Raw genomic sequence first — 14972 nt, 5'->3', positions numbered from 1 at the left:
AGAAGGGAAGTTAGGTTTACTTTGCCTAAAAACTTTCAACAATGATAATAGAAACATAGAAACATAGAAGACTGATGGCAGAAAAAGACCTCATGATCCATCTAGTCTGCCCTTATATTATTTTCTGTATTTTATCTTATGATGGATCTATGTTTATCCCAGGCATGTTTAAATTCAGTTACTGTGGATTTACCAACCACGTCTGCTGGAAGTTTGTTCCAAGGATCTACTACTCTTTCAGTAAAATAATATTTTCTCATGTTGCTTTTGATCTTTCCCCCACTAACTTCAGATTGTGTCCCCTTGTTCTTGTGTTCACTTTCCTATTAAAAACACTTCCCTCCTGAATCTTATTTAACCCTTTAACATATTTAAATGTTTCGATCATGTCTCCCCTTTTCCTTCTGTCCTCCAGACTATACAGATTGAGTTCATTAAGTCTTTCCTGATACGTTTTATGCTTAAGACTTTATGCTTAAGACTTTCTTATAGCCCGTCTTTGGACCCGTTCAATTTTGTCAATATCTTTTTGTAGGTGAGGTCTCCAGAACTGAACACAGTATTCCAAATGTGGTCTCACCAGCGCTCTATATAGCGGGATCACAATCTCCCTCTTTCTGCTTGTTATACCTTTAGCTATGCAGCCAAGCATCCTAATCTTTTCCCTCTGGGACAAGCAGAATCTGCCAGAATAGGTGTCCCAAAAACTTTTGTAATAGAAAGAGAATGAATTTATATTTGGGCAAGAAAAAAAAGTATCTTAATAAAATCCATAGATTCTCTGATTCTAAAATCCATAGATTTGCCTGTCCTCTATTTTTTTTAACCTAACTTTGGCCTTCTAAGGAGATGCTGGGAAGAGTGTCCTGGCATGGTGTCATGGTCATTAAACTATTTTAGGAGTCTCACTGAAATCAATATAATTTTTTTGTACATAGGGTTGCACTGCTAGTCTTTATTATGTTACAGAAATTAGTAAACAAAGGAAATACATTTTACCTAGTTTTCCACTCGTGATAGTGATAAAACTATTTTTATTAGATTCCTGCCCCTCCCAATGCTGAGCTCACATCTTTTTCTTCTGATTTTGCATCAAAGGATTCTCTAAGTAGAGGAGTGTACTGCCAAGACATTTACACAATTTTAATTACGTCCCTTTGTTCAGTTTGTGAACTAATACTTTTTTTCTATTCCGATATGCATATGTATGAACATTTAAAGTTCCCTGTACCCTGATGCTTAAAACAACCATATTAGGCCCATGAAGGTTTTTTAAAGCTGTTTTTAATTCTATAGGAGATGCCCCTTGGAATGTAATTAAATCTGATCTCTTTCACTTGAAGCCAAATGAATAATTCATAAGTTTTAATCAGCTTTTGTGCTTTGTGAAATTCTCAGATGATGCATGGAAAGGTTTTTTTTTTCACACTTGAAAAAGAAGGGAAGAAATATTCTGTTTCCTTTTCAGTATACAGGTCTGTGTCTGATTGCATATGTACAGACTTATTATCTCAGATGAACAACAATGCAAGTTGTGTAGAATACCATATTATTGGGTAGCAATCCATGTGGGCATCACTCACTGCTCCACAGCAATTTTCATAATTTTACGGAGCCTCCACGTTTAGTGGCAGGCTGCTGCCTGGCAACAGCAGGAAACACTTGGCACCATCAAGTGATATTTCTTGGGTTCTGTTGTGGTTAGCTCTGGCCCAGCTCCTGCCCCAAGGACTGTGGATGTGGGGGAGACATCCACATGCTGCAGGCCTGTTTTGCCCCCGGTGGAATCTGATAATGAAGGCTCCTCTGACCAAGAAGACATGAGTGACAGGGAGGAGGAGAGTGTGGCAGACAGCTCAGAAGAAGGTCAATTATCTAGCTCCTCCTTGGATTCAGAACAAGAGTTAATGATACAGCCACGCATGCGGAGAGCGATGCATAGGCAACAACAACTGAGAGATTATTATCAAAGAAAATGAGGCCACCTGTGGTTGGGTGGGGCTGTGGTAATTAGTGAGGCTGCTATAAATAGCAGCCTGTGGGTTTGGCCATTGTGGAGGATTATCTGATCGTTTGTTATGTTTCCTGACTGCTTTACTGACTTTGACTTTTTGTGTGCTAATTTTTCCCTGCTTTGAAACTAAACCAGAGCAAAGTGTGTTTCACTTTGTGAAAGAAGGACTTTGAATTGCCTCACAGCTGCAAACTAAGTATCACTGGACTGATAAGGGACTTGTATATACAGTATTACCAGTTTGTTTGGAGACGAGTGCTCTTTGCTATAACAAAAGAGGGCTTAGTTTAAGTGAATTTTCATTATAAAGAACATTGTTTTGAATTTTCAAACGTGTGTGTGTCTGAAATTTGTACCTGTGAATTTTTGGGAGGATTCTACCAGAGAGCCCGACAGAACAGGTTCTTGGTGGTATTTTGTTGCTAAAATAACAGAAATGCTACATTAAAATGAATGTATTTGTCTGGTTTTGTTCTGTAATTACCTTTTAATAGAATTAAATTCAACATGGTTCACATTCACAACCTTTTTCACTCTCTCTGGTTCTCTTTTACGGTAAGATACATAATATATGTTGAAGGTTTGGCGAAATCACAGGGCATTTAAACTCTTGATTAAACTTCCAAGAAAAAAATAATGCTAAAGAAAAAACACATCAACTTACCCCCTGTAAGACTTTAACACGATATTACAGGCTGGAGTGCTTCTGTTTAGGTTCCAACTCACAATTTTCTATTCCCATTCTCTTCCATGTTATTTCCATTTTTCCCTTTCAATAGATAGTATTCTGGGCTCCAGTTAGGCTCAAATTATATTTGCTTTTTAATGCAGTCTTTCATCTGTATTATCTAGAATTGTTTCCAATTGTCGTGGTACTTTTTATGCCTTTGTGCCTTTATGCCGAGACACATAAAAAACAACATCCAGAAGATACTGTTAGTACAAATAAGGCTTATATGCCCAAGGGCTGCCTGAAATTGTGAGCTGTTTAGTCTTGCAGAACAGCCAAAGGCTCTGGGAAATCACCAGAATTCACCAGCTAATTGGTATCTAAAAACCAGCCAGACTTTTATTTCCACACTTTGATAGATCAATATCAGAATGTCCCCTTCTGTGCATCTAGACCAGGGCAGGACTTAAATCCAGCAGGTTCTGACAAGTTCTGGAGAACCGGTAGCAGATATTTTGAGTAGTTTGGAGAACCGACAAATGCCACCTCTGGCTGGCCCCAGAGTAGCGTGGGAATGGAGTTTTTGCAGTATCCTTCCTCTGTAGCGGAGTGGGAATGGAGAAGAGCCTTCTCTGTGGCGGCCCTGGCCCTCTGGAACCAACTCCCCCCAGAGATTAGAAGTGTCCCCACCCTCCCTGTCTTTCGGTTTTATAATAAGAGTTTTTAGTTCTTTTATTATTGGATTGTTACATGCTGTTTTTATCATTGTTGTTAGCCGCCCCGAGTCTATGGAGAGGGGCGGAATATAAAATCCAATAAGTAAGTAAGTAAGTAAGTAAGTAAGTAAGTAAGTAAGTAAGTAAGTAAGTAAGTAAGTAAGTAAGTAAGTAAATAAATAAATAAATAAATAAATAAATAAATAAATAAATAAATAAATAAATAAATAAATAAATAAATAAATAAATAAATAAATAAATAAATAAATAAATAAATAAATACATTTTGCAGTATCATTCCCCTGCCATGTCCACAGAACCGGTAGGGAAAATATTTGAATTTCACCCCTGGACCAGAGGTGTCAAAATCATGTCATCATGGCGTTGTCATGTGATGCCCCTCTTTGCTAATTGGATGTGGGCGTGGCCAGCATGACACACATCTGGTCCATGGGCTGCAAGTTTGACAGCCCTGATCTAGACTATATCTTCTTCCTTTATGTTTTTATTTTTTTTAAAAAAACAATTAATTAAATCAATCAATCAATTAATTAATTAATTCCTTTATGTTTTTCCAGTTTTGAAGGACTCCTTGTTCCTCTTACTGTGGTCTTCAAGATTTGATTGCTGTCTCAGACTGTTATCCTGAATATTGGCCCAGACTATTTTGTGTCATTCACATATTTGATTAACAGCCTATCAATTCTGTTCTCAAGACATTAATAAAAATGTCAAGTAACATTGGTGTCTGTTGGACCCCATTGTTTACCATTCTCTAGCATGAGGTAGTAATGTTAATGTTGACTCTGTGAGAATAGTTAACCAGTCACTGCAGGTACTCAGTTTATAGCAATGATTGTGTTGGCAATTTGTGAAAAGGCATTTCCTTATTTTTCTCAGAATTGGCTCATCAATTAGCAGGAAGCTTTGATCAGCCATCTATAGCAGTATAGCCTTAAAACGTATCAGCAGAAATCAACCTGTTGACTCCTTCAGTGTTCACTCCTTCAGTGTCTGCAACTGTTGTGCCTCTTTTTCCAACAGAGAGGAAGCAGCAGGATGGAATAAGATGGAAATGCTCATGTCATGTAATTTGAACATTAAATAAATTCCTTTAGTGGATGCATCATGTAAATATGTTAATAATAATAATGATTGATTCTGAGATTCGTTAAAAAAAAGAATTCTCCATGTAGTGACACACTTGTATTCTTTCATGTTCTCCAGAACTAAATAGACCTTAGAGGAATTACGTTGAAAAGTAAAGTGTAGAAAGGAAACCTAACACTATGTTTTTCCCCTTGGCCTTAGACAACAAAATTGCCTCTCCAAAACTCCTATTTGTATTGAGTCTCTATTGCAGCAGTCCCCAAACTATGGCCCGCGGGCCACCTACGGCCCGCTGAGGCCATTTATCCAGCCCGCGGGTGAGTGACAGGAGCACATCTAATTTTCCATGAATAAAATGCGGTATTTTATTAGTAATTAATACCAATCATCAAAAAAGTTGCAAAAGATTTTTTCCTAATTTTGTCATCCAGTTACATTCATTTTCTTTTAATTAAATTCCCTCCTCAAAAAAGCACAACACCAATTATATTTCTAACTTATTAACCATTATGCCAAAGTGCTTCCTTCTTTCTTTATACATTTTTCTATAAGCCAAGAAAACCTTGTATAGCCAATCAGATGTTAACAAAAGAAAATTAAAAACAAAACATAAACATATATGAATTTCAGACTTCTCCCCCCCCCCCTCTAAATAGTACGTTCCCATTTTGTTTTTTACTTTAAAATAAGGTATGTGCAGTGTGCATAAGGATTTGTTCATAGGTTTTTTTTTAATAGTTCGGCCCTCCAACAGTCTGAGGGACAGTGAACTGTCCCCCTGTGTAAAATGTTTGGGGACCCCTGCTCTATTGAATCCAATTGGAGTTTCTTCGACATGCAAAGGGAAAATTCACAGATAGGCTTGCGTCATTGACAACCTGTGGAAGGCAAGTGCCAAGATGAGTCTAAGCATTTCCCTAGGTTAGAACCTAGTAAACTATTCACTGCCTTTTCCAATCTGCCTATGCCATCCCCTCAATCCTTTTCATTTCCGCCTGTTGAGATCAGAGCAGGAAGGGTACAGGAAATTCTAGCAGAACTCCAGGCTAGAAATGCCAAGAGAACTGTAGCCCAACCAAAACTGGAGTCAAAATTAATTATTGAACTGCAGAGCTGAAGAGCTAGACTATTTATGACTGCATGCCCTGGATATAGGAAATGACAATTCTGTAACATCAGTAAGGATGTGAGCAGGAATGGGCTGGATTTGGCTAAAAATGTAGAATTTGTTTGCTTATTTATTTAATCAAATTTATATAGCTACCATGTTTTCCTCAAAATAAGGCATCCCTTGATAATAAATGCAACCGGGCTATTGAGTACATGGCAATAAGGCCAAGTGCTTATTTCAGGGTTCAATATATGCTGCTCAAAAAATCAAGGGAACACTTAAACAACAGAATATAACTCCAAGTTAAATCAAACTTCTGTGAAATCAAACTGCCCACTTAGGAAGCAACACAGATTGACAATCAGTTTCACATGCTTTTGTGCACATTCAGCTTTGTACAGATTAAAGTATTCAATGAGAATATTTCATTCATTCAGATCTAGAGTGTGTTATTTGAGCGTCCCATTTATTTTTTTGAGCAGTGTATTTTATTTTATTTTATTTTATTTTATTTTATTTTATTTTATTTTATTTTATTTTATTTTATTTTATTTTATTTTATTTTATTTTATTTTATTTTATTTTATTTTATTTTATTTTATTTTATTTTATTTTATTTTATTTTATTTTATTTTATTTTATTTTATTTTATTTTATTTTATTTTATTTTATTTTATTTTATTTTATTTTATTTTATTTTATTTTATTTTATTTTATTTTATTTTATTTTATTTTATTTTATTTTATTTTATTTTATTTTATTTTATTTTATTTTATTTTATTTTATTTTATTTTATTTTATTTTATTTTATTTTATTTTATTTTATTTTATTTTATTTTATTTTATTTTATTTTATTTTATTTTATTTTATTTTATTTTATTTTATTTTATTTTATTTTATTTTATTTGTATGCCGCCCCTCTCCGTAGACTCACAACAACAATAGAAAACAGTTAATAACAAATGTAATAATTTTAACAATTAAAAAAGAAAACATTAAAATCCCCATTATTAAAACATACATACACACAGACATACCATACTTAAATTGTATGGGCCCGGGAGAGATGATTCAATTCCCCCATGCTTGACGGTTTTAAGGAGTTTACGAAAGGCAGGGAGGGTGGGGACATCCGGGGGAAACTGGTTCCAGAGGGTCGGGGCTGCCACAGAGAAGGCTCTTCCCCTGGGGCCCGCCAAATGACATTGTTTAGTCGACGGGACCCAGAGAAGGCCCACTCTGTGGGACCTAATCGGTCACTGGGATTCGTGCGGCAGAATATAAGATAGACTCTTATTTTCGGGGAAACAAGGTACCTATCTTACGAAGGTGATTTTGAGCACTACACAGATTTTAGATAAATAGATTTTAAAAATTTGTATTTAACATAGAAGCATGACCAGGCATGCAATATTATTTAGAACTAAAACAAAATTTATTGCCTATATAGGTAGCACATGGAGCCATATCCGCTGGCACGCGAGCTGTTGCCCTAGTTCAACTCCAGTGTGTGCCGGCCAGCTAATTATTAGTTCACATAGAGGCTCTGGAGGGCATTTTTGGTTTCCAGAGAGCTTCCGGGAGGATGGGAAAGGGCGTTAAGACCCTCCCCTAGCTCCAAGGAAGCCTTTGGAGCCTGGGGAGGGCAAAACACGAGCCTACTGGGCCCAGCAGAAGTTGGGAAACAGGCCATTTCTGGCATCTAGAAAGCCTCCGGGGGGGGGGGGGGGCAGGAGAAGCTGTTTTTGCCCTCCCCAGGCATTGAATTATGAGTGTGGGCCCTCGGGCATGCACAATAGAGTGCACCCATGCTCTTTCGGCACCCGAGGAAAAAAAGGTTCGCCATCACTGGCCTATATTATTATTATTATTATTATTATTATTATTATTATTATTATTATTATTATTATTATTATTATTATTATTATTATTATTAATTGGATTTGTATGCCGCCCCTCTCAACAGTAACAAAACAGTATAATCCAATACTAAAAACAGTTAAAACCCATTATATAAAAACTAATCATACATACAGACATACCATGCATAAAATTTTAAAGGCCTAGGGGGAAAGTGTATCTCAGTTCCCCCATGCCTGGCGGCAGAGGTGGGTTTTAAGCAACTTACAAGAGGCAAGGAGGGTGGGGGCAATTCTAATATCTGGGGGGAGTTGGTTCCAGAGGGCCGGGGCCGCCACAGAGAAGGCTCTTCCCCTGGGTCCCGCCAAGCGACATTGTTTGGTTGATGGGACCCGGAGAAGACCCACTCTGTGGGACCTAACTGGTCGCTGGGATTCGTGCAGCAGAAGGCGGTCCCTGAGGTAATCTGGTCCGGTGCCACGAAGGGCTTTATAGGTCATATATGATACAATGGAAGCATGCTAAATATATCAGTCTTCTTTTTAGCTGTATCCAGCGATGGATTGCTCCTGGTTTTAAATACCGGTAGCGCTGGTGATGGGAGGCTCTGGCCACCCGCCTGAGATGCTTCTGCACAGGCATAGTAACATCATGCGCATGTGTGCAAACCAGTAGTAAAGGGTTTTAAAACCCATAACTGGTTCTAACCCCAGTTTTGACATCTTTATAATAATTAAGAATGTGGCTTTGGGAAAATAGGAAAGCTGACTAAAAGAATTATACAAGACTGAAAGGAGGCATCTACATCTGATTTGCAACAATGGATTGTTAATATGTACTCTTTGCTAATATTATAATTTTTTTTTGAGAAAAGGGCAAAGAAGGGAACTTTCAAGGATGATACTGTAGTATCAGTTGTAATACAGTTTTAATACAGTTTGTAATTGTGTTTTTTATTTGTATTTTGTAATTTTCTAGTTGTAATACAATTTTTAGACTTTTTCCTTCCCCTTTTTATTATCATGATTATTAATTTTGAAATTACTTTATGTTGTTAATATCATTGTTGTATATTAATCTTTTTTTCTTTAATTAACTACTGTAACTATTATCAATAACAACAGCAACGACAGTAACATTTTTCGAAAACAAAAAAGCATTTTGCTGCTGCAGGACTATCAAATGCACACAAGACTGAAATAGCCACAGTGGAGAAATGGTTAGTGAAGGCATAGATCAATCAGAAATGGCAAAAGTAGCAGGTTTGACTGAAGAAAGTTCTCTAACTACATTTATCAGTGACTAGAAATCCCTTATGGACTTTTTGCTGAAATTAATGAATGGATAAATGAAGTTTGTTGGGTGGCTGGTTACAAATTCTAATGTAATTTTGCTTAATGTAGCATTCTATATGGGTCTCCTTTATGGAGTTTATTTTATTTTATTTATTTTAATTGGATTTGTATGCAGCCCCTCTCCGAGGACATGTAGATAAAAGTAAATAAGCTACTAAATAGGGATAGTGGTTTGGGTAGTCTGACGAAAGATGGCCTACCTCAGAATAATTTATTTATTTATTTATTTTATTTATTAATTAGATTTGTATGCCACCCCTCTCCACAGACTCAGGGCAGCTAACAACAAGAGTGAAACAACATATAACAAATCTAATATTTAAAATAATTAAAAAACCCTAATTAAAAAAACCAAACATACACACAAACATACCATGCATAAATTGTATAGGCCTAGGGGGAAGGGCAAACGGAAGAGTCTACGGAAAGGGGTGGCATACAAATCTAATCTAATAAATAAATATCTCAGTTCCCCCATGCCTGACAACAGTGGTGGGTTTTAAGGAGCTTGCGAAAGGCGAGGAGGGTCGGGGCAATTCTGATCTCTGGGGGGTTGGTTCCAGAGGGTCGGGCCACCACAGAGAAGGCTCTTCCCCTGGGTCCCGCCAAATGACATTGTTTAGTTGACGGAACCTGGAGAAGGCCAACTCTGTGGGACCTAACTGGTCGCTGGGATTCGTGCGGCAGAAGGTGGTCCCGGAGATATTCTGGTCCGATGCCATGAAGGACTTGAATGGAATGCTACAATAATTTATTTACTTAGCACTATTTTGGCTGACACCATGTAACACTTATTTATTAGTCCATTTTGAGGTGATCTGAATTTTGACATGCATATTTTCAGCAGTGTCAGCAGGAAGGGCAAGATGGTCAGGCTGATATCAATAATGGTGTGGAGTTGTGGTACCAAGACTTGGCCCTTTTCTATATATATTTCAATGTTGTACTGCGGGAGGGGAGGTTGAGTGTGATCTTGGAATTCTGTTTTTGTTATTCTGATGAAAGTAAGGAGCTCTTCCAGATGCCACTGCTTTTATCTTTCCACATGCTGTCAGAAATAAGTTCATTTCTGGAGGTAATATCACAATGCAAGTAAATGGTTTGTAACCATGGGAGATTATGTAAGCCATAATCAGCATTTAATCATGGGTTTGCTAATTGTGCTGCAACCTGATTGGCTGTATCCTATATAAGGAGGAACAACCTTGCATGGGTGTGGTTTGTTACAGAGAGTGGTTTGATACAGAGTGGTTTGTAGTTTAGTGGTTAGTGTTTAGTGGCTGCAGTGGTGGATATTATAAGAGTTATATGAAAGTATTGTATGCTAGTTTATTTATAGAAGCAGTTTGATAAAAGAGAAGTAAAATATATTTTCACAAGTAAGCCTGCTGCTGTGTTTCATTGAAGACTTCAATTAGATATAGTGGCTAACTGTGGCTACTCGGTGGGTTAATGTCCATGTGCACAAAACTCTCTCTGCCCAACAGATTATGGGACAAGTAGCCATGCCCAACACATGCAACATGTGTAATCTTGGATAATTAATGCCAAACACTGACCATTTTGTACTATGAGATATGGAAGCTCCCGTGACCCTCAAAGCAGTGGTGAAATCCTCCCGGTTCTATCCGGCACGCATGAGTCAGTAGCGGTGATGGCACGTGGTTTGGAGAACCAGTAGTGGTGGCATCGCAAGGGTCCACCCACCTGCTCGGACGTTGGTTACTTCCTGATTTTAACCTTCTGTGGCTCCACCCACCTGCTCGGACATTGGTTACTTCCTGATTTTAACCCTTTGTGGCTCCACTCATCTGCTCGGACATTGGTTACTTCCTGATTTTAACCCTCTGTGCATGAACAAAGCTTTCTATGCATGTGGAGTGAATCAATAATTAGGATGCAACAGTGGCACATGCACTTCCAAACAGACAGAAAGGTAAGTAGATTTCACCCCTGCCTCAAAGCCTTGATCTTAATTTTATTTTTTTATTCTATGGAATTATCTGTAGAAAGGAAAATGGAGACAAGAGGAGATTAGACAGGCTGCTCTTGTTCTTTCCTATTCCAGGGTTGTTGTTTTTTTGAGAGAGGATGGCATGCAGAAATCAGTTTTCTTGTTCTGAACCCATCATTTTACATTTTTAGAGTAAGATTTTCATGCCCTAAAATAGTGCAAATTGCCAGGAGTTTAGTTCAGAAACCAACACTTCCCCTTCCCTGTACTGTCTATGAGTGTGTGTCTAATTTTTTTATTGAATGACACACAACAACCTGGGTGAGAGGATGGGGATGGTGCCCAAGCAATCAGGGAAGATTACAAGGTGGGACTCAGCTCATCTAATGGTTTTATATAGATTTTGAACCATCCTGATGATCGCATTGAAAGTCAAAGACTTGTACATACCAAAGGCTAATGGACTCCTTAGTAGGTCATTGTTATTTTAAAGACACTAGGAAGGGAAAAACAACTTTTGAACAATGAGTGAAACAATATGAAGGGCATCCCTATGAGAAAATATAAATGTGATGTCTCCCCATCTGTTCTTTTCATAGGTTTCCTGGCTCTTGTGTCAATGAGACTTATGATATTAATACTGATAACAACTACAGGTAATCTTCAAGTTACCATAGTTCACTTAGCGAACTATCATAACTATCGTTCGCCCACCCTTACAAATGACTGCAGAAGCACTGCAACATTCCCAATGCCGATTCCCCCTCCCCTCGCTTGCCACAATTTCTTCCCGTCTTCCCATCCTGCCACATTAAACTCACTTACCTTGCAAAGATCTGCCTCCTCTGTGCTATGGTTTCTTTGAGAGCGGGATGATTTAGCTTCCAACTTCCATTCGTCTTGCTCACACTTTTCACATGCTGAGAGTGAAATGTTCTGGGCTCTCTGATCCTATGGGACTTCAGGCTATGAAATCACGGTGCCCAGAACTTTTCACTCTTGGTTCAAACGTTTGCAAGCTGACGGGCCGTTTTGAAGTAGTGCGATTTCACTACCTCAAAGCGTCCTATTGGCCTGCAAATGTTTTGGGTGGAGACTAGAAGTTTCTGGGCCCAGTGATTTTGGGGACTGAAGTCCCGCAAGATAACGGCACCCAGAACATTTCACGCTCAGCGCAAAAACATTTGCAAGCAGCGGGATCCTTTGTGGCAACATGATTTTGTGATCTTGTGTGGCAAAAAAGCTGGAGAGGAGACAGCTTGCTAGATCTTTGCACCTGTAAGTAACCTGGCTTAGCAGGATGGGAAGCAATTGCACATGATACCTGATACGGGTCAGGAGAGGCTTTGGCAGTCTTAAGCAGGTGGCCTGTTCCATCACTAGCCCCCCACAACTCCTTTCCCACATTGACACATCATATGAGCTTAACAACCTGGGCGTTCGATTAGCGAATGCATGGGTGAAAGAAGGGAATTCTCGCATTCATTTTACACGATTGACTCCAATGAACCCTTGGGTTACGAATGTAATTGGCAGGCTCCATAACTTGAGGACTACTTATATATTTTCTTGTCCTTGACATCTACTCTTTACAGTAGTCCCTCGCTATACTGCGCTTCACCTACTGCTGCTTCACTTCATCGCGGGTTTTCAAGAAATATTAATGAGAAAAATCATTCGCGGATCTTTGCTGGTTCGCGGGTTTCTGAGGAAGTCGATTGGCAGATTTAAACAGCCCGCTGAACTCGATCGGCAGGTTTTTCAAAAAATATATATCTAAAATTGTAAATACTGTATTTAAATACTGTATCTAAAATAAATACTGTGTGGGAAGGGTTTATAAACACTTAAAACAAAGAAAACTTACCAAACAATTACAATATAAATACTTAAATAAGTACTATCAGTCGATAAATTCCCCATCGCGGATTTCACCTCTCGCGGCTGGGTCTGGAACGTAACACCAGCGATAGGTGAGGGACTACTGTACTTTAGAAATGTACCTTGAATTTTAGTCAATTGATGTTTCTCAAATTATTTCTAGTTTTCCTATTTTTCAAGAAGTGCTACCATGGCTTCTTTTTAGCTTTGGGTGCACCTCTAAGATTGATTCGTACTAGCCTAGTCTAAAATATTACATGAGCATAATCCTTCTCCCCTAAAGGTATTATCCCCCTTCATGTCATTCTCCTCGTTTCTTTTTTAAACATAATATGCAGCCTGAAGAAGAGTTTTCATGCATTTGAAGCCTTGTGACACCATAATTGGCGATTTTCATAAAAGCTGATTCCCGCTGCTGGTACTATAACGAATTAGATGAACTTCATAAATGTGTGACTGTTTAATTATGACCACGTTAGTTGATTGAGAGACTACCTACACCTTTCCAATCTTCTTTTTATTAAGCTGTGAAAGAAATACCAGGATTGGTATTTATTTCCTTGCTTATTTTATGTTACAATAAACGAACGCAATTTGTTATAAGTAAATAGGACTAAAAAGTTGTGAAAATCTAAACCATTTTCTTATTGTCAGTACTAAGGAAATAACATCTTAGGCTAACAATCATAATTTATCCGCTGATTGATATTGTGGTAATTTTTACATGAGGCAAGCTGCATTGGCTTCCAGTATGCATTTGGCTGCAATTCAAAGTGCTGAGGGCTTATTTTATTTCTGATGTTTCTGATCTGCCAGGAAGAACAAACTCCATGTGCCATCAAACTAGAGAAGGCCAATTGCTAAGAGAGAGCTTTGTCTACTGGGGCACCCACCCTTTGGTACATTATTCCTCCTGAGATTAGATTGGTCCGGTCCCTGTTGACCTTTCTAATACCTTGAAAACCTGACTTTGTGCTCAGGTTTGGGGCTAAAATGCACTTTTATGTGGATGATGGATTAGATGGATTAAAAGACAAAACAAGAAACAATGGAAATTGATCAAGGAGAGAAGCAACATGAAATTAAGGAGAAACAACTAGCCAGTGGAACAGCTTGCCTTCAGAAGTTGTTGGTGCTTCATCTTTAAGAGGAGACTAGACAGTCACTTGTCTGACTGTCAACAGACAAGTGACTTGAGAACAGGGGGTTGGACTAGAAGCCCTTCAAGGTCCCTTCCAGCTCTATTCTAACTGATTGATGGTGTCCAAGGGCTAGGCTTTTTTATTTTTGCCTTATATTATATATTTAGGATTTTTTATTGTAAACTGCTTAGAATCATGTAAAAGTGAGCCTAGGCAGCTATATAATTAAGTAAGTAAGTAGGTAGGTAGGTAGGTAGGTAGGTAAGTAAGTAAGTAAGTAAGTAAGTAAGTAAGTAAGTAAGTAAGTAAGTAAATAAATAACATTTCTGTTTGAACTAGATTTATCCTTATTTAAGAGATCATTGAAAATTAGAATATTAAGACTTCACCTTCAGAGAAACTTATACTTTGATACAAGTCCATGTATAGAATATAGACCAAACTGGTTTGCAAGTTTTATTAAAAATCTGTGTCTGATTTAGTTTGACATACAATATTCTAGACACCAAGGTATACATCCACAAGTTAATTAGCCATTCTTCTGCAGAAAGAAATGCATGTACTCTGTAATAAGAAGTATTCTCTAATTAACAAGTATGAATTATCCTGCAGTAATTGCCTTACACAAAGCTAGTTCCATATTTATTTATTTATTTATTTATTTATTTATTTATTTATCCCTTCATTCCTTCCTTCCTTCATTCATTCATATACTTTATGGTAGGGTGGGTCCTTCCGGTTTGGACCAGTTCACCCGAACCAGTAGCAACCCCCTGATGATGTCACAATTACATCATTGACCCAGGGCGGTTGGTGACAGTCTGTAGGCACCAGCATCTCTTTTAAAAATGTTTTAATTTTTTTTTGAATTTTATTTCTTCTGAGCATGCATAGAAGCTGAATTTCTGGCACTGTGCATGCATTCTCCATCTTTTTAAAAGAGTTTTTTGGGTTTTTTCAGCACTGTGTATTTTTTGTCACTGGGTGGCCCAGGAGGAAGCGAACCGGCAGAGAGGTAAGTTGGAACCCACTCCTGCTTTATGGGGAAATGAAGTTTAATATTTAAATAAATATTAAATATTAAATAATTATTTAATTGGAAATAGAGCAGATTGCACCAATTTATTATTGAAATGAATTCATTTCAGCTCTTTTAT

The sequence above is a fragment of the Erythrolamprus reginae genome, chromosome 1, assembly GCF_031021105.1.
Source record: "Erythrolamprus reginae isolate rEryReg1 chromosome 1, rEryReg1.hap1, whole genome shotgun sequence".
Lineage (NCBI taxonomy): Eukaryota > Metazoa > Chordata > Lepidosauria > Squamata > Dipsadidae > Erythrolamprus > Erythrolamprus reginae.
The sequence above is the reverse complement of the archived record's forward strand: the minus strand, read 5'-3'. Positions refer to the sequence as shown.